The sequence below is a fragment of the Lactuca saligna genome, chromosome 5 (genome assembly GCF_052625555.1).
Source record: "Lactuca saligna cultivar CGN05327 chromosome 5, ASM5262555v1, whole genome shotgun sequence".
NCBI classification, from domain to species: Eukaryota; Viridiplantae; Streptophyta; class Magnoliopsida; order Asterales; family Asteraceae; genus Lactuca; species Lactuca saligna.
Genome location: NC_136421.1, coordinates 135,504,662 through 135,531,537, shown reverse-complemented (window position 1 = coordinate 135,531,537; position 26,876 = coordinate 135,504,662).

Genomic DNA, 26,876 nt, shown 5'->3' with positions numbered 1-26,876 from the left:
CTTCCTGACTGCAGGCGGTGCCTGATCTTGGACCCACTCTCTATCTCATGTTAGACTTCCAATCATGATCTTCATGTCACGATCTCGATCTTTATTGGAGACTCCTTCTTTAACAAACTTGAGATAAGTTTCTTCCTTCGATTATCATAATAGACCGATGGTTCATGTTCTAATGACCTCTCATCGTATGATGCATTGCTTGGACTCAGGTCTTTAGAGTCAAATTCCATAACAGACTATACCTTCCTTCATGTTCTAATCACATCTTAAAAGGTAGCATTTCTAACTACAAGAAACTGTCACGATACCTCTACTGATTGCTTTGATTAATTCTTCCGGCTTAATTCAGGTACTGCATCGAACTTGGTTCTCGGAACCACGTAACATACTCGTCGTAGTCGGACTCAATTTGGTATGAACACTAGGGTCGGAATAACAACAATCTTCTTAGTCATTACCGAAACAATGGTAACAACATACTTGAATAAAATCGTATCAATTACTAGTTTCTTGGTAACCTTGTGACTTTCCCTGATCCAAGTGTGAGTCCTATGCTTCCGGTAGTATAGGCCTCTACTACCATTCACACCTACTCATACTCGTCCCAAGTATTGTCTCGTAGTTTTCCAAGTCACCATACAAGAAAATCATATAACAATTTAATACACCAGATAACAAAACGAAGGTTTTATTATTTCTTGAAACTATTACATAGGTGTTCAAGTTCACCCTAGACTATGCCTCTAATAGGCTACATCACATGATACTATAACTTGATCTTCGGATATGAATTCCTCATCCTTGATTCCTCGCATTGTTATCTGCTTCATCGAGGATCACGTGGAATGCTCTTGCTTTCAGTCTTGGCGACACATTTTGTTAGATAAGGTGTCTAAGTCCATAACTATTTCTGGTAAATACTTGACCCGACCCGGCATGGTCCATTTCGGTTGCATGGCACCATGCAATTGGATAAACTAAATGAGAGAAATAACACATAGGGTTTATTAATATATTATAAGTTCTAATATATTAATAGTATTATTTAATTAGTTTTGATCAAGAATTAATTTAGAATTAATTAAGTGATCAAAAGAATAACTAATTAAATCTATGGTTAGATTATATGAATCTTCCATATCTTATATAGTGGGCTAAAAGGCTCCATGGATTATCAGGTTGGGTTCCACCCATAAGGTGCTCCATGGATGCTCCATGGAGTTAACCCATAGATTGAGAAATGAAGAGTCATGTTACATTAGGGTTTTACCTAATGCAACACACTATATAAGGACCATGCCTCTCCCCAAAATCGGTTACACATGTGAAACACAAGAGAAACAAGAGGGCATGACCGAGTTTGAGTGTGTTAGAGTATTCTCTCAAGTTTATACTTTGCATTTGGTGTTGTATGAAACATTTGAGGCATCACACTTGGGGTGCTAGGTTCACAAGGTTTCAAGGAACACTTTCAACAACAAGGTATGTAATTCTAGCTATTATTTGTTCCCCATGTATGCTAGATAGGATCATAGCCTTGGAAATCAACTTTGCATGATAATTATACAAACATAGATCCAAGGTTATTAGGGTTTCATGTACACTTAGGAAGTGTTAGAATGCTCAAAACCCAACACATTTGGCATGGTAGCCCCTTCTCTCTTTGGGCAGTCTTGCTTGAAGTTCCCTTCCTCATTACATTCATAACATACCTTTTTGTTGAATGTACATTCATTGGCGTAATGCCCATGCTTTCCGCACTTGAAACAAGTCACCTCCTCACCCACATTTTCCTAAGTGTTTCTTCTCGCACTTATCACACCATCTTGCTTTGCCTCTTCCTCCTCCTCCAAACTTCTAGAGTTTACTCTCCTTGTTTGTCCTTGAAGATCCTTCAAACTTCCTCTTTTCTCATGCCTTATCTTTTTCGAGACCCCTTTTTATTATATGGGTCTCTATATTCTTAGCTGCTCTAACGACTATTTTTAAAGTAGTTGCCATTTTAACCGTTAGGCCAAAGTCTGCAGGCAATCCGTTAGCGAACCTATCTATCTTGGAGAGTTCAGTAGGCACAAAGTAGGGAAATAACTTCATCTTCTCAGTGAATGCAGTGGCATACTCATCAACACTCATCCTCCCTTTCTTCAGGTTCTGAAACTCGTTGTTTAGGTCTAACAAATCTATCTCTGAGTAGTACAGTATTTTTAACTACTCCGTGAATGTTTCCCAAGACATTCGTATGGCTTCTCCTCGTGGCATTGTATCTGCCAGCAACTTCCACCAACTTAACACTCCAGTCTTTAGTTGTCTGACTGCAAAGGTTGTCTTTTGCGTATTGTTGCAGTCATAGCTCTCAAATACCATCTCCATATCAGAGATCCAGTCCATAATTTCCACTGGTTTTGGGCATCCAGAGAGACTCAATGGTTTTGCACCCAATAAACTCTTATATATCCACCCATCCTTGTCATTTCCTTTCTCCAGACTATTCCTCCTTGCCCCTTGGGTTTCAACTTGACTCACAGTGCGGGTATAATTTCCTTCCTCCGATTGTTCAACGATCAAATCAGGTTGCACAATGGGCACCGTAGGTTCATCCCTATTTTCGTGCAACATATACCCCACCTCTTCTCTTTACTCAACCAACATAGCCCGAATCATGGGTTGTACTCCAGCCATTGTGATTGGCTCAGGAGTGGCTTCTACAACATGTATTTTTCTCAATCACTGGTGGTTGAGGCAATTGATTTCTATTTCTATTCGCATTTCCACTTCGGGTTCTTGCCATTTCGTTCTATATACCAAATCAGACGTTCGGTGCGAAACGACGAAAATTAAGATAGGAAATAATTTATTTACGATCGACGTGTAAATCTCCTTATTGTAACGCCTATGTTTCTAGGCTTGTCATTAATGTTGATATAATAATCTAGGTTAACCTTTGTAACCCGTTTTGAAATAATAGAAGTGTATTATTTGAGTGTTATGTGTTTTGTGCTTAACTGTATGACTTAATTGAATTAAAAATAAAAATAAGCGTCAAAATGAAATGTTAGATAAGCTTGATATATATGGACAATGTTGTATTAGTTGAAACAAGGTTTCTGAATATATAAAGAATGTCGAAATCCGAGTTATAACGAATAAGTTATGACCTGTCGAAGTTTCGCGACAGAACCGACAATGCTGAATGACGTAAAAAGTGAAATTTATGTTAGAGAAATATTTAGCCTTAGTGATCTAAACCAAACTTGTAGAATTCGTTAAACCGAGAGCGTGCATAAAAAGAATGCCCAAATCTGACTTCGTATGAGGAAGTTATGATTTTCCGAAGTTTCAGCTTAGCATTATGCAGCCCGAATACTCGATTCGAGATCGAGTGATTGTTGGTTGAAACAATCTAAACGAGAATTGAAGATCTCGTTGATATTAGTGCATTGGTGAAAAGACATACGAAAACAGACGTCGAATGAAGAAGATATGAATTTATAACGAAGTTTTCTTGTCTCGGCCTACTAAAAATAAATGATAAAAATAAAGTCAAAGTTAGCTGACGGAGTCTAAACGAAAGTTGTAGAGCGTAGTCTCACCTACGTGTGGATATAAAGAACATCGAAAACGGAGTTCGTATGAAGATGATATAAATTTCAGAAGTTTTTAAATGATTAATATTTATTTATTTAATCTTTAATTCGGATAATATCCGAAGGAGTCATTAATTCGGATAATATCCGAAGGAGTCATTGGTCTGATCCGAACTACGCCCAGCGTAGTTGAGTACACCCAGCATACCCCGGTGCTTGAACCGCCTCGGACTTAAATGCCTCGCATACGTAAGCAGTGACGTCTTTGGTCACGTACGCCCTGCGTACGTGCGAGGCTCAACCTCTATAAAAGGCATGCAAGGGCAGCCGACTTCTTTTGCCAAATTCTCTCTTCTCTCTCCCGTTTTGCATCGTTTTACGTACTAGAAATATCCCGAAGCCCTGACATTAATCCCGAGCCCCGAAGATCCCGAGAAGTAAGATTCCCGCCCCAAGCTTTGCCCGCGAGGAGCCCGATTTTTGTGAAGATCTTCTAGATCTACCAAAGAATACTACTTCTACAAGTCGTAATGTTGTCCGATCATCTTCTGATCAAGTGAGTTTGTAGTTACTTTCTTTTAACGCATAATTATGAAGTATTTTATATAAAATACGTGTTATGTGTATATTTTGTTATTATATGTGTGAATGTATATTCACTTTCTTCTATCTCATAGATCTGATTTATTCTCTATGAAATACGTGTTATGTGTGTGTGCCTCATCTGTTATGTGTAATATGTATTGATTAAACATGCCATAATGGTTTTAAACTATGTATAAAAATATATATTTTTATCTACAAATATGTTGGGTAGAACATGGGTAGATAGTTGATGTGTGATAAACATATGAGAGGCCTTTATGTTGTTGATGTTGACCTAGTCATCTAGCGGAGTATGGATGACGACCACAGACTCTTTCTAGACAGTCCAGTGGAATGCTAGCAGGTTCATAACCTGTAGGTGTTGTGAACGATGTGTTCACCGGTGTACTCTATCCCCCTCATGGTTGCCTTTAGGATATCTATTATTGAGGAAACCCCTTAGCAGTAATGTACGTCCCGATGAAAATCCTAGATTTGGTCCCTTGAGATAGATGTTGTTTTAGGGACATAAAGTGGGGATAATGAGAATGGGTAATCGGGTTATTGTTGGTTGGTGAAATTAAATATAATTATTTATTGTGGGTTGAAAACCCTATATGCTCACCAGGCTCCCAAGCCTGGCCCACTCAGTTTATTTGCATTACAGGAAGTGGCGCAACGGCATAAGATGGATGAATCATCAAGTTGTTTTGTTTACAAGTCTGTATATGTATATATTTGTTGAAAGACTTGTAATGTTATCGTTTATGCTTTATGGTCTGTATCGGAACATGACATCCCGAGTTTTGATTTTATAATGAAAATGCATCTCTTGATGAATTGCTTTGATAAATATTATTTTATCATATATCTGTTTTTGGGAACAAATTCCACAACTCTTTCAAATCAAAAGGATTTACTCTGAAATTATTTTAAAAAGCATAAATGAAAGCGGTCTTTTTTGGCCGAGAGTTTGGGGATGTCACAGTTGGTATCAGACCATTAGTTTAAGCGAACTAGGAATTTGTAGGATTTCTAGACTTAAACTTAGAATGCTAAGTGAAGGTTGTTAGATGTGTGCCTGTTATATTTTAGACATGAGCACTAGTTTATTTTAGGAAAGTTGCCTAAAATGTTTTTATGTGCTAAATGTTATATGTTGCCATATATGATATTAATTGTTCGGATCTATGGTCTGTTGCCGACCAGATCTGGAAACCTTATGTGTTTAGGATTCTAACCGTATGTATACGGTATTAGAACTAACATGTAAACGTTTTAGAGTAATAAGGATGTTTTGAATATATATCGTGAATGAGGATCTAATTTCACCTTATTCGGTGTATATATAAAAAATGGTGAGAACAAGGAATGGCGTTGGAAATGCGGATGAAAACATGAATCAACCGCTAGTGATTGAGCAAATACCTGTTGTAGCAGCAACACCAGAACCAATAACAATGGTTGGGGTGCAAGCCATGATTCGAGCTATGTTAGCCGAACAAAGGGGATGAAATGCAACAGATGTTGCATGATAGTAGGGATGAACCTATCATACCCATCGAGGAACCTGAATTGATTCCCCAACAATCGGAGGAAGGGAACAATAGTCGCATTATGAGTCAAGTTGGGACTCAAGGAGAACGAAGGAACGATCCGGAAAGGAGAAACAACAAGGATGGGCGAATGTACAAGAACTTCTTGGGCGCCAAGCCGCCAAGTCTTTCTAGAAGCCCGAAGCCTGTTGAGACTATGGATTGGATCTCCGAAATGGAGATGGTATTTGAAAGTTGCGACTGTAGCAACAAACAGAAGACTGTCTTTGCAGTTAGACAACTAAAGACTGGAGTCTTGATTTGGTAAAAGTTGTTGGCAGATACTATGCCACGAGGAGAAGCCCTGAAAATATCATGGGAGGAGTTCTTGGAACAGTTAAGGGTGCAATATTGTTTAGAGATAGATCTGATTGACATGAACAATGAGTTCCAAAACTTAAAGAAAGGGAGGATGAGCATAGATGACTATGCTACATCATTCACTGAGAAATTCAAGTTATTTCCGTACCTAGTGCCAACTAAACTCTCCAAGATTGAGAGGTTCGCTAATGGACTGCCTGCCGACTTTGGCCCGACAGTCAAGATGGCAACCACTCTGAAAACAGTTTTTCAAGCAGCTAAGAATATGGAGGCCCAGCAGAAGGAAAAGGGTCTGGAAAGGATAGAGGTTGGTGAAAAGAGGAAGTTCGATGGACTTTCAGGGTCCAACAAGAAAAACAAGTTCTCAAAGTCTAGTTCGAGAGGAGGAGGAGGGGAAGCGAAATGGTGCGAAAAATGTAAGAAGAAGCATCATGGAAAATGTGAGGTAGTGGCCACATGTTTTAAATGTGGAAAGCCAGGGCACTATGCCAACGAATGCACCCTCACTAAGAAAGTTGGTATGGTTGCGGTGAGGAGGGTCACATCTCAAGGGATTGCCCGAAGAAGAAGGAGGCAACTAGACCTAATATTCCACCAAAACCGAAGGCGGGAGCATTCCAGATGACACTGGAAGCTGCTAAAGATGAAGCTGATGTCGCTTTAGGTACCTTTCTCGTAAACAAATTGCCTGCCCAAATTTTTTTTGATTCTGGAGCCAACTACTCCTTTATTTCGCATGAATTTGGTAGAAAACTATCTTTGCCTGTTGATAGAATAGATAATGCCTTATTAGTCGAAGTTGCTAGTGGCAAGTTTGTACCTATTAGCCATCGTATGAAAAACATCTTAATTGACTTGAATGGGAATAAATTCCACGAGGAATTATTGCCTATCAAACTAAACAGTTTCAACATCGTGCTTGGAATGGATTGGCTTAGCGCCAATGACGCTGAGATATTTTGCAAGAAGAAGATAGTCAAAGTAAACCCACCTGGGAAAGAGTCGTTTATGGTGTATGGAGATAAACGCAGAGTAAATTCTGGAATCATTTCATTGATGAAAGCCATAAAGTGTTTGGCTAAAGGATGTACATCATATCTAGCATTCGTGATCAATGCTAAGAAGGAGAAAAAGGCGATGCAGAGCATTCCTATCGTATGTGATTATCCGAAAGTATTTCCCGAAGATCTTCCAGGATTACCGCTTGATAGACAAGTGGAGTTTAGAATAAACTTGTTACCAGGGACGACACCAATAGCAAAAGCACCTTACCAATTAGCATCGATAGAGACGAAGGAGCTGATGATACAACTTCAGGAGTTATTGGAAAAAGGTTTCATTAGACCTAGTTTATCACCCTGGGGAGCTCCGGTGTTATCCGTGAAGAAGAAAGATGGAAGTATGAGAATGTGCATCGATTATAGAGAGCTTAATAAGGCAATGATAAAAAATAGGTATCCATTGCCAAGGATTTATGACCTATTCGATCAACTACAAGGTTTGAGCTATTTCTCGAAGATCGATCTTAGGTCAGGATATCATCAGCTAAAAGTAAGAGAGCAGGATATAGAGAAGACTGCATTCAGAACACGATATGGGCACTATGAGTTTTTGGTTATGTCGTTTGGACTAACCAATACTCCAGCAACATTCATGGATTTAATGAACAGGGTCTATAATCCATTCCTAGATAAATATGTGATAGTGTTCATAGATGACATTCTGATTTACTCAAAAAGCCAAGAGGAGCTTGGTAGACACTTGTGAGAAGTGTTGGAAGTGTTGAAGAAGGAGAAGCTGTATGAAAAGTTCTCCAAATGTGATTTTTGGATTCGAGAAGTCCAATTCTTGGGTCACATGGTCAACCAAGAAGGGATAATGGTTGATCCAGTGAAGATCGAAGTTGTGATGAAGTGGGAACAACCGAAAAGTCCCATGGAGATCCGAAGCTTTTTGGGATTAGCCAGATATTACCGAAGGTTTATCCAAGGATTTTCTTCGATCGCTACTCCATTAACAACTTTGACGCACAAAGGAGCTAGTTATGCTTGGAATGATAAGCATAAAAAAGCATTCGAGAAGCTAAAGAAGAAGCTATGCGAGACACCGATACTTTCTCTACCCGATGGAGTTGAAGACTTCGCTATTTATAGCGATGCGTCTGGGGTTGGATTGGGTTGTGTTTTGACCCAAAGAGATAAGGTGATCGCATACGCGTCTCGACAATTGAAAGAGCATGAAAAGAACTACCCGACTCATAATTTGGAGTTGGCAATGGTAGTTTTCGCTCTGAAAATATGGAGGCATTACCTCTATGGCACGAAGTGCAAACTTTTCACTGATCATAAGAGTCTCCAATATCTCTTTGGTCAGAAGGAATTGAATATGAAGCAACGACGCTGGCTAGAGTTACTTAAGGACTACGACTGCGAAATACTTTACCACCCTAGTAAAGCAAATGTTGTTGTGGATGCTCTCCATTGTAAAGTCAATCTTGAGAGAAAAAGGCCAATAGCATTGAGAATAGAAGTTGTCTTGACAATTGTGGGGAGTATAAAGAAAGCTCAAGAAGAAGCTTCTGAGAAGAATGACCGAAAGGAGGAACGTTTAGGCAAAACATTGGTGTTCCAAGATCAGATTTGGATACCTAAGACAGGAGGAGTCAGAGATCTTCTAATGGTAGAAGCTCACAAGACCATGTACTCGATTTATCCTAGTAGCACTAAAATGTATTGGGACCTGAAACCTACTATTGGTGGCCGACGATGAAGCTTGATGTTACACAATATGTGGCTGAGTGTATGACTTGTACGAGAGTAAAGACACAACATCAGAAACCATACAGGAGTTTAGAACCTTTGCATGTGCCTATGGGTAAGTGGGAAGACATTGCTATGGATTTTGTCACTAAATTGCCCAGAACAAAAAGTGGTCACGACATGATTTGGGTGGTCGTTGATCGATTCACTTAGAGTGCGTATTTCATAGCAGCCAAAGGAAAAATGGTCTATGGAAAAGCTTGCAAATTCTTATGTGAAGGAAATTGTGAGGCTTCACGGCGTTCTGTTAACGATTGTGTCAGATCGTGACAGCCGTTTCACCTCGCGATTTTGGAAAAGTCTACAAGAGGAATTGGATACCAAGTTGTGTTTAAGTACAACTTACCATCCACAGACTAATGGTCAGAGTGAACGGACGATACAAACAGTTAAAGATATGCTGAGAGCATGTACCCTGGAATTCCAAGGTAATTGGGATGAACATTTACCTTTGGTAGAGTTTTCCTACAATAATAGTTTCCACTCGAGCATAAAGATGGCACCTTATCAAGCTTTGTACAGACAGAAGTGTCGTACGCCGTCTTGTTGGCTTGAGGCTGGGGAAAAGCAGTTTATGGGACCGGAGATAGTCCATCAAACTGCTGAAAAGTTGAAAATAATTAGGGAAAGAATGTTAGCAGCTCAAGATCGTCAAAAGAGCTATGCTGGCAACAAGCGAAGACCGATGACTTTTGAAGTTGGAGATTCAGTTTTGCTTAAAGTCTCACCGTGGAAGGCACTTATAAGATTTGATAAAAGGGTAAAATTAAGTCCAAGGTTTATTGGACCGTTTAAAGTTCTTCAGAGGATTGGGAACCAAGCTTACAAGCTCGAACTACCAGAAGAACTGAATGGAATTCATAACAGTTTCCATGTGTGTTATTTGAGGAAGTTCTCGGGAAAAGTTCCCGACATGATTCCACTTTCAGAGTTGAGAATCGATGAGAACAAAAGGTTGATTGAAGAACCAGAGGCAATCGTTGACCGAAAGACTAAGAAGCTGCAACACAAGATGGTCGAGTTAGTGCTTGTCCGATGGAAACACACGAATGAGCCAAATCTCACATGGGATTCAGAGAGTGACATGATGAGTCGCTACCCGCATTTGTTCGTTCATGTGTGATTCCGGGGATGGAATCATTCTAAGGTGGAGAGAATTGTAACGCCTGTGTTTTTGGGCTTGCCATTAATGTTGATATAATAGTCTAGGTTAACCTTTATAACCCGTTTTGAAATAATAGAAGTGTACTATTTGAGTGTTATGTGTTTTGTGCTTAACTGTGTGACTTAATTGAATTAAAACTAAAAATAAGCGTCAAAATGAAATGTTAGATAAGCTTGATATCTATGGATAATGTTGTAGTATTTGAAACAAGGTTTCTGAATATATAAAGAATGCCGAAATCCGAGTTATAACGAATAAGTTATGACTTGTCGAAGTTTCGCGACAGAACCGACAATGCTGAATGACGTAAAAAGTGAAATTTATGTTAGAGCAAAATTTATGTTAGGAATTTTTCAAGTTCGGATTAACGGCAGACGACTAAAAACTCGAATCAGAGATCGAGCGACTTTTGGCCGGAATGACCTAAATGAGAATCGAAGGTCTCATCAATGGTATTTCAGCGGTAAAAAGTCTGGCAAAAACCGACGTCAGATAAAGGAGTTATGAATTTCTAAAGAAATTTTCTTACCGCGACCTTTTAAAAATAAATAATAAAAATAATTTCGGAATTTGCCGACGGAATCTAAACGAAAGTTGTAGAGTATGGTCTCACCTTCGCGGGGATATAAAGAACGTCGAAAACGGAGTTCGTATGAAGAAGATATGAATTTTTGAAGTTTATTAAATAAATTATATATTTATTTAAATCAAAATCCAGTATTATCCGAAGGGGGAGTCAGCGTACTCATCTGAGTTACGTGCCGCGTAACCCTGTACGCCCCGCGTACGCGAAGGCCTTGGCCTCGGATCGTCCACGTCACGCCTGTGCAAACCACCGACCCGTCCCATCCGAGCTCCGAGGCAGTCGAGGACTCGGTCACGCATGACGTACGCGTACGCCTAGCGTACGTGCGTACGCCTCGCGTAACGAGAATGTTGGTGATGATGAGTTTGGTGGAGTAGAGGTCTGGTCTACAGACTCTGAAGATGAAGAGGTACATACACCTACTCATGGAAGAGCATTTGTGGTGCAAGAAGACCTTACTTAGTCAGCTGGAAGATGCTTGATGGTGACAGCTGGAGTGTCAAGGATGAGGGGTTATACAACGAAAGTCGAGCATGATGATACGAGGCTGATGGAAGACAATTACTTTGCTCCCACGCCTGTGAGTGAAAGGATCAATGATTGCGATCAATTGATCAAGAAGGTACAATCCATCCTTGAAACACATAAAATACTGATGGGTTTTGGTCATAAGACATCCTATGTGCTCATACAAACCCTAATGCTTGGATCTAGGTTTCTCTATTGTACATGCTTTGAATCCAAGACTATAAACCCTAATTCTAGCATTCAAATAATCATATTAACATGAGAATAAGTTTATAATGTTACCTTGATTGTTATGCAGCAATAACAATCCCAACTCTCCTTGATTTGACTTTGGAATGCTTAGAGTCACAAGTGTCACTCCTCTAATGGTTTACAAACACCAAGAGCAAATGGAGAAGGTATAAGGAGAGAGGAGAGGTATAAGAATTCGTCTCTAGGACCTCTTGAGAAGGCTTACACGAATTCATGAGCCTTAGGGTCTTTATATAGGTGTAGAGATAGGGTTTGAGTCATTATCCTTATCTAGTTGCTTATCCACCAAGCAACCCATAAGATAATCCTTGAATCCTTATCATAGTCGAATTCTAAGGCCTTATCACCTTAAATTCGTCCAACCTAATAATAAGGTAATCCTTACCTTATTTTGTAACTATCACATAATTACAAATCAACCCCTCTAGTTTAATTAATTACACGTAATCACAAAATTAATTCCTAATTAATTATTGACCAATATTAATTAAACAAATATGATTTCTCCTGTAATATATTATTCTTATAACATATTAATAAATCATATTATCCTCTCTCTCTCTATATATATATATATATATTTCTCCAATCAAGTTGCTTTGGTGAAGGCAACCCAAAAGGACCATGCACCATCGGATCAAGTACATACCAAAATAGTTATGGACTTAGGCACTAATCCAACAGTCTCCCACTTGGATAAGTCTAATAACTATTATGCGTATGACTTCAGATCCTGATCTGCAATCGTAGCTTTCCAAAGCCGCTGTCAACTCTGATCATATCAGATACGCGTGTCCTTAGATAAGGGATCATATATTCCTCTATTCTAGATATCGTCTGAGATATGATTTCTAATCATTCTCTTTGTACTACTTCTCGATTTCTGATTTATGACGACAGACTAATTGAACAAATCAAATTAGCCCTAGCCCGGCCGAGCATTTACGTTTGTCATCACTAAACCATCGAAGGGCCCAAAGATATCGCTTTTATTCTACTTTGGATAAAAGGAACGGATAAACTTTGATACAATGCTTGCTTGCACTCACCCACCGAATTACACACAACAATAAGTTTTATAACACCAAGTTACTGGTGCGTTTACATATTATCAATGCGCAACCGATTTGCAAGATACAACTCACACATCTCGGTTTCAAGAATATAAGATGTTATCGTCTCACCAATCACTCGTAATACAATTCGTGGAGTGATCCAAGTGAGCGTGGGTTTAATCCAATGCTCAAATCATATTCGTAAGCACTCATGAACGTTGCAGCAAACATTTGCTTATGTCTAATACTCTTTTAGACAATCTACACACCAATTCACGACAGTCTTCATTCATATCTACTTCCAACATATGAACGACTGTGGCCCGTTTGAATAATTCGATTATTCTTAATAAACTCAATTATTCTGGAAGTCAAAACATGCAAGGTGAAACACAAGAATAATACTAATCCCATATGGCCTCAACCCTTTGAGCATAAATAAAACACGTTTTATTTATCACCATATCGATTACTCATTATTTGTCATTTCGGGTAATCAACTTCTTACTTGAATTATTACACTTGTTCCATGCTCCTAACATGCACACAATGTTTACCTATGGTTTTTACTTTGTGAAATAGATCAAATTGAACACATTTCCAATCATTCTCATTTTACAACTCCAAATCCATTTTCTTAAGTGTAAGAATATCATATTCTTGTTACTTATAGAATATGCTAGATTCTAACATTTTATGCAATGATTCTTTCGTAATGTCACTGCACCAAAGTCACAAAGACTATTGCCAATGATATTACAAAACCTTATATTGGAAATTGTTACAAGACAATTCCTTAGATATGATGTCTCTCACTCAAAGTACATTCCTTTGAACATCCTTTTGCATAAAAGTTTCTAATTTAGTCATAGATTTTCAATATTTACTTCCCAATATGGACACGCTTCCATATTTTCCATATGACGACTTATTCTTAATAGAATATTTTCTATTCATAATAAGGTCGATATGGTCCATTCAATACCATGCTTCCAACTACTCACAAGCAACCAATCCTCGTCGAACTTTGGATTGTCCTTTGATGGTTGTTTAATTATTTTAGTCAAAACCGATTCTAGTCCCTTTTCCCTCTAAATGTGCTAGACATTTGGAAAATTTTAGAATGGTCAAATATCAAAGCATTTGCAATCAATCCTATACCCGAAGCGTATGGGACACGACGCATAATGTTTTATTCGCTATGTTCTTAAAATTCGAATTGTGAAAAGGAATGCCGTAATCATAATCGAAATTTTAAGAACACACTATGTACCTTTGACTAAATTTATCAACATTTCTCAACCTAATCCTTTAGATTTGAAATGAAGCATAATATTCTCTCCCTTAATTATAGCAAAACAACTATTCCATCCTTACAACTTTGCAAAGAATGACTCTTGTTTTCTATAATTAATATTGCCAACTTGCAATACTTTCCTTAATAATCATACAATCTAGTTTTTATGCTCCCACTATCTTGATGATTACTATAAAACATAACACTTATGCTCCCACTAGCTTCGACATGTGTTCATAAACACCTTAACTTTCAGAAAAACAATACTTATTGAATTTCTTAAGTCCATGTTTCTAATACTTAATGCTTTGATAATCTTTTATCAAGGCCTCTTAAACTTATACACCTTTTCCTTAGATAGTTCATATGTGTGTCTAAACACTTAAGACTAATTGCCAAACCTCACAATTCAAATTATGGAAAGGGATACCGTAACCATGATTGAATTCGAGAATGCAACTTTACAATCACTATCTTCTTAAAATCTTTCTTAGTGAAAGCATTTCCTCACAATCATTTTCATGAAGGAGGAAATCTTATGACACTTGGATTTTAATGGTGTATATGTTCCTATCCATGTGAATTTGTTAAAACCAGAGTTTTCGACAAATTCAAACTCATATGGACCGAACTCTTTTAATCTTGATTTCTTGCCTTATGGTAGCACAACTGCCCACCATGTCTTCCAAGTAGTTAAGCAACTCACCTTTTCCTATCAATGTACCTTTCATTGATCAAGACGCCTTGCTTTTTACGCGTTCAAAATGAGAACTCAAAGAACTCGCATGCACAATTAACTCAATTGGAAACAGCACAGAAACAAAATAATGTTAACACGATAGGTTGTAAACCTCAACTCGTGTGCTAGTGATGATCGATAAGGTTTATTTGATTTGTTCTTGAAACCTTTCAAGACCATTAAGACTCCCACTGACTCCTTGACATATAAGATTCTCTTGTCAATAAACATTTCTTGACAACCAAATATTCAAGAGTTAGTGTAGCTTTTATCAAAACACTTCATAATTTGGTCCTAGTTGGCCTTTGTCTTATCCAAGACATCACAACTTTCCACATTTGATGAATGTTATAAACCTTCTTAATACTTGTCACTCATTGTCACAATCTTAACTTTAAGACTTGTTATTGGGACGAAGTATGATTGACTTTTTGATTTAACCATTTCTTCAATTCTTGATTCCTCTTCTTAAACATACAATTGTACTAAGACTCACTTAGAGGATCAATTGAGATATGGTTCTTAATCATTAAGACCTATCATAAAGCATAAACGGTACTCTCCCTTCTTCTTAGAATGGAGAACCTTTTATCTTTCTTCCTACTTGATTCTTCTTATTCGTTCTACTATTGATCTAAACCCTTTAATCAATTCAGAATTACACTTAATCTTGTAAGTATAATCATATTTACTAAACCTTTAGTAAATCATGACGAATATCTTTGTTACTCTTATGGTGAACTTGATCAACACACAACTTTGTGTACTCGATCTCCTAGTCCTTCACTTGACACTTTGTCAATGAATTTGTCTAATTTCCAAATATGAAATTTCTCATTCATCATGCAACCAAGTTGCATGATTCCAAATTTCAGTCCAATTGAAATTTGGGCGATGAGAAACTCTCCCTATTTGGTAAATTCTTGACATTTCCATAAATAACATAACTAAGAATCATATCCATTCGTTGTAGAAATATGCAAACATCAATTTTCATAACGATTTCATTGCAAGGAAGTAAACAAATAAATAAATAAGTCAAAATTTATTTTATTTATAAAAGCAGCGGAAAAAAATTTGTCCTTACAATGTAAAATCTATTGAAAACTATGTAAAAGGAAAATTTCTAACAACTCTATCATAACTATCTAAGCTCAAAATCCAATCTTCAAGTCCATGCGATCGAGATCCATCTCTTGTGATTAGATTCATCTTGCTCTCTTATCAAGCTTCCTTTCTTTTCACCGATCCTTCAAAACATTCAAATGCAATCTTATCACATCATGTATTAAGAATCAATGAATAGGAACTTAACGTAGTTAGATAGTGGATTTTACCTGAAGCGTAGTCATACTTTTGACTCTCCCATCTCTTAGATCTCTTAGGTAAATTGGGCAACTTCGTCTCCAATGCCCTTTCTCTTGGCACTAAAAGCAAATTGACTCTTTAGGAACAACACATGGAACTACTTCAAACATCGCCTTTCTCTTATGATCAAACTTTTCGATCATTGCATGTCTTTCATTGCCATTGTCTATATCCATAAAGGTCTTGAAGGCAGATTCACCAATCAACTTTGCTTTTCTATTGCGCCAAACCATTGTTGATTCAGCAGCAATAAGCATATAGGTGAGATCAATAAGGGTTACGTCGTGGTTCATCATATAGTACTCTCTTACGAACTCACTATACGAGTTAGGAAGTGACTGAAGAACCCAATCAACAGCCATCTCTTCACCGACAACGGATCCCATCATTCTTAACCTATCAATGTGTGACTTCATCTCTAAGACGTGTGCACACACCGACTTTCCTTCTTTATGTTTACTTGCCAAAAGGGCTTGAGTGATATTGAACCTTTCAATTTTACAATCTTGTGGGTTAGGGAGAATAATTGTAGGAGGTAGAGGAAGTGAAGCATGATTTCTTGTTCCTCGATCGAATCGTGGAATATCATCTTCATGTGGAAAGCTTGTTCCACGGGATTTGGGAAGACCATAGTTGTCGAACTTTGACATCTACGAAACGGGAGAAAAGGAATTCAAGTTAGTTGATTGATTGAGTCCTTGGTAAATCACCCAAATGAAATTCCAAGGCTAGGACCCAACACAATATTCTACAACTCGGGAGAGGGATGCCGTAACCCTAATTGCAGAACATTTGAAGGTAAGTGAATGACGATTCACTAATTTCCACCATGAAAAACGAAAAATAAATTTAAGTTTTAAATCTATGAAAACTCCTAGATCCTTTGAGATTCATTGAACATTTCAATGGCATGTTTAAATGTCGATATGCCCCTCTTGTTTGTGACTGGGATGTCGAGGATCACAAAGCGGGTGTGAATAACCATGCAAACTTACATGGTGCCCTCACATGTTACAGTCACCTATTCGATGTGCCAGTAAACCACACACGCTCCACCGAACTATGACAAACATTGAGTCACCCTTTGCTACCTTTGCTTAGAACCATTTAGTGTGCCGGTAAACCACACACGCTCCACTAACGTCTTCGCAATGGCACAAAGTCTAATTTCATGGAATTGCATCAATTCACTTTTGCCTAAGTAACTAATATTGGGAATTAGAAAAACATTTAGTTACTTTGTATTTCATTATACTTATAATGGAGGGTTTCGTCCTATCCTACCCGTTCGGCTAACGACCCTCCACTAGTCAAGAGTGCGGTGGGTAAGAGTGGATACCCATTCAATCGCCATTTTATAGGCAATTTCCTTAAACACCCCTTATAGACCAGCTTCGTGAATGAGGCCTACTAACGGTAAGACTGACTTTTACTCATACATATATAATGTTAGACTTTTAATGTTATATATATAGTATAGGGTGCATTTATACTTTTAAAATACTATGTGGTTAACTTTAACAATTACACTTTTAATTCAATTAAATGGTTAACCTAAACTTTTATGGATTTATTAAATCTCTTTTTATTATACTCCTTAATTAATTAATAAAACCATAAGGGTGTATTTGAACTTTTTCAAAACATTACTAGGGTTTTACAATTTAACATTCCTAATTAACTTTTAATCAAGTTTTAAATTCCAAATCTCGAGGGCAAGTTTTTGAAACATTTCAAAACACTAGGGTTTAGAATTTAAATATACATCAAAATTAAACTATTTAATCAAAATTTAAATTCCAAAACTTGATGGCAAGTTTTGAAACCTTTTTCAAAACATTAGGGTTTTAACTATTTAAATTTCAAAACTTCAAAACTTTTGGGTTCAAATTCAAACTATAAAACTTAAAGGGGGAAAATATGAAACTTTTCATAACAACAAGGATCAAATAACAAATAATCTAAACTTACATTTAATTACATAATTATCCATATTTGATTTGTTTAATGATTTCTTGCAAAACAATTTATCAATTTACTCAAAATAATTAATCAATTATCTTATAAGGAAACAATTATCTTATTAATTGATAAATATCTTCAATTAGATCAAAAATATAGTCAAATATATCATATAATCGGGTTAATATTGATCTAACATGATAAGGTAACTATCCATATGCAAAAACAGCAAGAAATCCCGAGATAAGCATTATCTGACGAGTTGACTCGTCGAGTCACCCTGGACTCGGCGAGTCCAGCCTCTAGAACACCAAAAATTGAATTTTTCAGATATACAATGCATCAATACAATTGAAACCATCCTAGGCTCTGATACCACTGATGGGTTTTGGTCATAAGACATCTTATGTGCTCATACAAACCCTAATGCTTGGATCTAGGTTTCTCTATTGTACATGCTTTGAATCCAAGACTATAAACCCTAATTCTAGCATTCAAATAATCATATTAACATGAGAATAAGTTTATAATGTTACCTTGATTGTTATGCAGCAATAACAATCCCAAATCTCCTTGATTTGACTTTGGAATGCTTAGAGTCACAAGTGTCACTCCTCTAATGGTTTACAAACACCAAGAGCAAATGGAGAAGGTATAAGGAGAGAGGAGAGGTATAAGAATTTGTCTCTAGGACCTCTTGAGAAGGCTTACACGAATTCATGAGCCTTAGGGTCTTTATATAGGTGTAGAGATAGGGTTTCAGTCATTATCCTTATCTAGTTGCTTATCCACCAAGCAACCCATAAGATAATCCTTGAATCCTTATCATAGTCGAATTCTAAGGCCTTATCACCTTAAATTCGTCCAACCTAATAATAAGGTAATCCTTACCTTATTTTGTAACTATCACATAATTACAAATCAGCCCCTCTAGTTTAATTAATTACACTTGATCACAAAATTAATTCCTAATTAATTATTGACCAATATTAATTAAACAAATATGATTTCTCCTTTAATATATTATTCTTATAACATAGTAATAAATCATATTATCCTCTCTCTCTATATATATTTCTCCAATCAAGTTGCTTTGGTGAAGGCAACCCAAAAGGACCATGCACCATCGGGTCAAGTACATACCAAAATAGTTATGGACTTAGACACTAATCCAACAAATACCAGTTACAAACTATGAAAAAGTATTAAACAAATTAATATTCAAGTTTTCTAACTTAAGTGGAAGTCTAATGCAAACACGCCTAGCGAATACTAACCTAACTGATCAACTCAGCAGGGTGACTTCCAAGAGTGAGGAGAGAAGGATGTGGATAGAGCTGAAGGAAACATAGTTAGTTAGGGCTAAGGATGAACTTATTTATTTACAATGTGACAATTTGAAGTTTTTGAAACAAAGGAATGTTTTTTGTTTAATAGCTAAACATCTATACATAAACATCACTCAATTGCATTTAGATTGTGAGATTGGTAGGAAGATTCATAAAATGATTTTGCCCTTCCTTGAATTTAAGGAAGACAAACTCATTGTTGAATGTGAATCCATTGTGTCTTCAGATGAGGTTTCAGAAACCTATAGATATGGACTAGAAAAAATTGAGACCTTTATTGAATCCAAAGAACATAAATGCATGCTTAGGAATTTACTTGACGAAAATGACAAATTAAAAATCAAGACCGAGACCTTACAAAAGTTTGACTCATCAAATGCCAAATTAAGTTCAGAATATAAAATGAATATGGAAACCACTTATGAATTTGACGATGACAATGAGATGAGCAGAATCTCAATGGAAGACGATGTCGATTGTTCAAAATTTCTTAAGAGCGAACCTGAGTTAGCGAAACCACTCATTTTTGAAAATTTTGTTGAGTTCGCTCGCATATCTAAGGACAAGTCCAGGTTCTTCAAAGAAAAGGCGGTTGTTTATCAAAAGGTGCAAACAATGTCGAACCAAGTGTATGCCATTGAAGGAGTAACTAAGAAACAAACAGCAAAATTGGTATCCATGGTAGATAAAGATAATGCTGAAGGTTGCGAAAACTTCTTTTGGTCTGCTCCAATTGACAATGCAAACAAAATGGTTGGTCTATCAGAGCGAACCTCATGGGGGTCAAAGGAAGATATGTGGCTGAACCCATCAATAATCCTTCAAGTTTTGATAAACCAAGCTCAAGCGGTACGAAAGAGATACCAAATGAACCAATGAAAGCATCCGGTGTATCTTCAACTACAACCGAAGCTTACGAAGAGAGACCGAAACCTAGAACGAATATTCAGAAGTCTCAAGAGCAACTCGCTGAACAGAAAAGGCAGAGGAACAAGAGATACAAGAAGAATCTCAATGAGAGAAAACAGTTTTGGCAGTCCCAAAACCCTAATTATGTTCACTCTAAAAAGGCGACCAATCTCAAGGTAAACGAGAAATCAAGAGCCAAATCTCCTTCTTGCAACCAATACCAGTCATGCAGTCAGAAAGGCCAAAACCTAAAAGGTAGATTCAGTCCTAACTCTACCAATGCTCAGAACCGAAAGTCCATTTTCGGTCCTAAATCCCATCCTACTCATTTTCTATCAAAACCGAACATGGTGAAGGATATAAAAGGAAAGGGAAAGCTCAACTCGAATAATGAAGCTCACATTAAGAAAACGTCAACTAATCCTAGAACTCACATGACAAATTCCACTAAAATTCCAAATAAAAGTAAATCATCAGAATCACAACAACCAAAACAAGATGAAAATAAAATCAAAGTCTATACCCTCAAAAGAAAAGATGAAACCACTTTAATAAAAAGAACATATATGGTTGATCTTTCAATTGCAATTCCGTATTCTGTAAAAGACTCACGAGGACCCAAGAAACTTTATGTTCCTAAGTCTGCTTAATTTTTGTAGGTTATCAGTGATGAGCAGTTTGATGATGAATGATATATCGACAGTGGCTGCTCTCATCACATGACAGGAAGGACGGAAGAGTTAAGGGAGTTTCGGTCCCTTAAGAATGGTAGATGCATTAAATATGGGAATAACTCATATGACATGATCAAAGGGTATGGGATGATCACTAACGGTGAATTCTCAATACGAAAAGTAGCCTACGTGGAGGGATTGCAGCACAATCTCATAAGTGTCTCTCAACTGGTTGTAGGAACTAGCTTGAAGGTTTCGTTTGATGACGAGGGTTATGAGATAATCGAAAAGCAAACAAAGAAAGTTATGTTGAAGTCTAAACTCAAAGGTGAGATGTATCCTCTAAATCTCAACCCAATACAAGGAAAGCCAGCTATATGCCTACTGACGAAGGCAAATTCAGATGAAAGTTGGTTGTGGCACCGAAGGCTCTCACACTTGATCTTCAAAGATATTAACAAGCTGGTGCTTAGCGATCATGTGCGAGGACTTCCCCTTCTTATGTTTGATAAGGAACACTTGTGTGCAACATGCAAAATGGGAAAGCAAAGTTGAAAGAGTCATCCTACCCATATCAATACAAAGATTATCGAACCTCTTGAACTTCTACATGTTGAATTATGTGGACCTTTGGCTATTGAAAGCATCGGTGGCAGTAAGTTTATACTTGTTATTGTCGATGATTTTTCATGCTTCACCTGGGTTTTGTTTCTTAAACAGAAATCAGAAGCAACTCCCAAGCTGAAAGTTTTTATCAAACAAATAGAGTTGCAACTGCGAAAGGTGGTAAGAAACATAAGAAGCGATAATGGGCTTGAGTTCAAAAACAAAGATTTTGAAGACTTTCTGGTTGAAAAGGTAGTAACTCACAATTTCTCTACTCCCTATACTCCACAACTAAATGGGATCGTTGAAAGGTGAAACCGTTCATTATGTGAAGCAGCTCGAACCATGCTGATCTTCGCTTCTCTTCCACTATACTTCTGGGCTGATGCAATCACTGTTGCTTGTTATACTCATAACCGATCCTTCCTCAACAAATGATTCTCCACCACACCATACGAGATTTTATATAATCGTAAGCCTAATGTGAAGTTTTTCCATGTGTTCGGTTCAAGATGTTTCATTTTCAACTCGAAAGAGAACCAAAACAAGTTCGATGTAAAGGTCGACGAAGGGATCTTTCTTGGTTACTTGCTTACTTCAAAGGCATATAGGTATTTGAATAAAACGCTCAAAGAAGATTGAAGAAACCTACTATGTTACTTTTGATGATAATTACTTGAAGAGGATTCGATTAAGGGAAAGTCCAACGGAGGAAATCTTTCAAGAATCAGGTCAAGTCTCGATTCTTATTTCTAATCTATTTGAGGAGTACATGCTACTCTTTGATGAACTAGAGAAGGCAGTTTACTCGGAAGCAAAAGCAACGGATAATAAAATCGAAAACTTGAAGAAGATTATCGATGAAGCTGCAAAAGACATGGAAAGCGAACCTCAAGTTGAGAAGTAGACTCCAAGCGTACCTATCAAATCAAGCGAAAGTCCAACTTCTACTGTCCCTCCAACAGAAAGCTCTATATTTCAGGGGGAGGGCTCATCTGCACCAAAATCAATTAAATTGCCTTTGCAGAGGGAAAATCCATCACAAAACTCAACCCATGAAAGTACAACTGATGGGGAGCAGTCTGAACAAGACATGGGGTACACTTTGCCATTTGAGGGGGAGAATGAAAATACAAATGTCAAAGGCGATCAATCAGAACCTGAAGAAGAAATTAATGCTAAATTGGATCCTGCCTACGATCCAAATTACACTCCTCTCACAAAATGGACAAAAGATCATCCTAAAACTCAAATAATTGGTGAATCATCTGAGGGAGTTCTCACCCGCTCTCAATTAAAAGCGAAGCAAACTACTTTATTCTCTCAAGTAGAATTTTGCATGTTTAATTAGTTCGTCTCCAAGATTGAACCGAAGACGGTAAATGCTGCTCTTGATCACTCAGATTAGGTGCACGATATGCAAGATGAACTCCATGAGTTTGAACGAAATCGTGTATGAAGGCACATTCTCACACCAAAGGGTGCATCTGTAGTCGTTTTAAAATGGGTTTTCAGGAATAAGTTAGATAAAGAGGGTAATGTTATTTGCAACAAAGCGAGGCTGGTGGTAAAAGGATATTGTCAGGAAGAAGGAATAGATTATGAAGAATCCTTCACTCCTGTAGCAAGGTTGGAATCAGTAAGAATCTTTCTGGCATATGTTGCACATAAAAATTTCGAAGTTTTCCATATGGATGTAAAATGTGCTTTCTTGAATGGAGAACTAGAATAAACGGTATACGTCGAGCAACCACCTGGATTTGCGAACGAAAAGTATCATGATCATTGTTACATCGGTTAACCTAACCTTCTTTCGCAAGAAAGAAGGAGAACACTTAATGATAGTTCAAAATTATGTTGTCGATGACAACATCTTCGGCTTTACGAATCCTAGATTGACAACTAAATTCAGGAAGTTGATGGAGACTAAGTTTGAAATGAGCACAATGATTCCAATTAGCTTTTTCCTTGGACTGAATATTAGACAGGGACGAGAAGGCATCTTTATTAATCAGGAGCCTTACACAAAGACTTTATTGGTGAAGTTTGGCATGACGGGAGATTCCAAAGTGAAGGTTCCAATGCCTTTTGGCACGAAGTTAACACCGTCTCTGGATAAACCGACTGTTGATGTGACACTCTATTGTCAAATGATAGGGTCTCTTATGTATCTAACGGCTAGTAGACCAGACATAATGTTTTCTGTCTGTTATTGTGCAAGGTTTGAAACGAATCCAAGAGAGCCCCATATGGTTGCAGTGAAAAATATCTTCTGGTACTTGAAGCGAACCTCGTTGCTCGGTCTCTGGTATCCTGCTAAATCTGGATTCTTTGTTCAAGCCTACTCTGACGCTGATCTTGGTGGAAGTGGTAAAGACCGAAAGAGCACAACTGGCGGGTGCTAATTCCTTGATGGTAAACTCGTCAGCTAGCAGTCAAAGAAACAAACTTGTGTGTCTCTTTCTACACCCGAAGCTGAGTACATTGCTGCAGCATCATGTACATCACAAGTCATATGGATACAAAGCCAACTTAGGGATTATGGCTTACGCATGAAGAAGATTCCCCTCTACTATGACTCTGAAAGTGAGATTCGAATTTGTCACAATCCAGTGCAACATTCCAAGACTAAACATATTGCACTGAGATATCATTTCATTAAGGACCATGTTGAAGATGGTAATGTTGAAGTTCACTTCGTTCGGTCCTCATATCAACTGGATGACATCTTCACTAAGGTCTTACCAGAAGCGAGCTTTAATAAAATTCTACAAGGCTTGGGAATGATGGAAGCTGAGTCAGTACCGAAACCTCTTTCATCTCACTAAAATTGGAGAAGCGAAATAGAGCGAACGCTCGGTCTATTTCGGTTCCGGAATTTTCGGGGACCAAAATGAACCGAATGCTCGGTCCATTTCGCTTTATTCATTCCAATGTTCGGTTTCGGTTGTATATTTTTGTATATCTTCTCACTTGATGTTCTTTCGTTTTTGTCTTAATTTTAAAACTCCAAAAATATTTTATTTTCTGTTTTTATTATTTTTCAGAAATTTCAAAACTCCAAAAATATTTTATTTTTTGTTTTTATTCTTTTTCAGAAAAATCCAAAACTTCAAAAATATTTTCTTTTTGTGTTTCGTTTCATTTTTGTTTCTTTTCTTCCTTAGGTTTGAAGATCGCGGATGTTACATCATTTGGAGCTAGGGCAGGTGTATATATATATATATATATATATATATATATATATATATATATATATATATATATATGATCTATGTACTAGTTAAGTGTCCCTAGAAGCATGCTGTTGTATGTTGACCGAAGCGTCCAAGACTCTGAGTGAAGCCTTAATGATTCGATTGACACCCATCGTTTCTTCCCAATTAGGCTACTACATTCACTCTAGTCATGAGCTACCTTACTCTTCTCACAGTGAGTTAAGAGTTTCCTACTTTGTCATTCTTAAATAGCAGAGGTACTTTCGGTTCCTTAACCATCTTAGCACACTTCTCCATCTACTTTCGCTTCACAAATAGTAACCCTTGAGAATCTCAGCAATTACCACTGAGGTTTATGGTCACACAACATCTGTGTTGATGATCTTAGATACGTTCACCACGTGCTAAGTGAGACCCAAAATCCAGCAACTTATGTGAATTGACGGTGAACGCTTAAATGTTGAAGCTATTACTTGTTACCTCGAAGAAATCTCCTTTTATTTTTGAGTGGTGTTTATGAAATTGTCTAAAACCAAGACGTTTCTTCCCATAAGATCCAATTTCGTTTTTGTTTTTGAGATTTCTCATAATCACCCAGTCACTACACATTTTATCAAACCTACTTGTTCAACAGACCACATCAGTCTCACAAGTACTTCGTCCTACTCTCGGTCTTATCTTAAGTATCGAAGTTCAGATGAAGATAAGCTACCCGTTAAAGCCTGTATTTGAAATAAAAATGCCTTCCAATGTTTCTTAACAAACATTTGATCGTATTTCAATGGGAAACCACATAAACACTTCTAAGTCTCTCTTGACTTTGAAGGACGAGATTCGTACCCGAGATCCTTTGTTTAATGTCTTCATTGACATCACTTATATCCCAAAAACATCTTGCTGTATTTCTTTTTCTTTGGCACACTCTTGCACGAATATCTTTATGATTTTCCAAACTCTTGTTTGTGGTCCTAATAGCACTTTTTTCAGATTTGTGCTTTCGATTCTAAAAGAAATGGTGGTTAACTTTATTATGGAGCGAAGGTTGAAGAACATGACAAGAACAGATGAGTCTCGTTTGTAGCTGCCTATAAGGGAATTTGAAACATTTTCAAAATCGAAGAGACGGTAACTGGATAAGGATTCAACATGACTCACAGGATAAGACTTTGAATAGGCGCGTGAATTTGAAACGGTTCCTAAACCTACGCCTAGTGACGTATATCTAGGGAAACCCAGCCGTCAAATCACGCTTTTTCAAGCATCGTTTCGGGGATCATATCATCATCACATCTAATTCTTTCTCTCTCTTAGCAACGGTATAAAAGGGTTTATCGCACATCCTGTACCTCCTCATCACCTCCAAATCTCTCAAAAATACAACAAGTGATTTCCACTGTTCATCTTCTTCCTTTCAACAACCATGGCAGAATCCTCTTCCGTCCAAGAACAAACTGCTACTTCATCACTTGTGACCATCAAACCTAATCAGAATATGATTATCAAACTGAACCCCTTTGTTTATGACTCCTACATGCTTTATGTGGTCGAGTGTCTGAAGTATTCCCCACTGGTGGTTGCGCTCACTCAAGTCGAGTCTATTCCAATGTCTCTATTATCACAGGTCTATTCCTCAGCTTCTTATAACAAATGCAAGGACCATATCTTCTTTGAATTCTTCAATCACAAGACATCTGTCTCAAAATCTCGATTCCGTTCTCTGCTAAAGCTTGCTTCAGATGCTTCTGTTATCTCACCACATTTCATCACTACTACTCAACTCTTCACTATGTTCTATGACATGGGGTACACCGATGTCCTCACCATGGTGATTAAGTTCAAGAAGTCCTGCTTACCACCACAATGGAATGTTCTTTTCATACTCATATTCAAGGGATTAGCTGAACGAGTTGTTGGATCAGATGGTGCCAGTAAAGGCTTCATGACCATTTTTTATGGTCTCTATCATGGTATCAATCTGGACTATGGCTCTCTGATATGGTCTCAGTTGGTTCAGAGTCTCAACTCATTGTCCAAACACTTATAAATCTCGTGTGGACGCTTCTGGACTCTGGTGACTCACAGGTCAATCGAGTATTTTCAGGTTCCGGTTATGGCGGATGCATTGTCGTCTTAAATCGCCACCTTTCACACGACAAAGATCATTGTCTCTGATCCCACCAAGTTCACGTTCAACGGGTCAATTCCTAAAACAATGTCCCGCTGTGTTTCAAGTGCGAGCCGTGTTATGGACGATTATCGAAAGC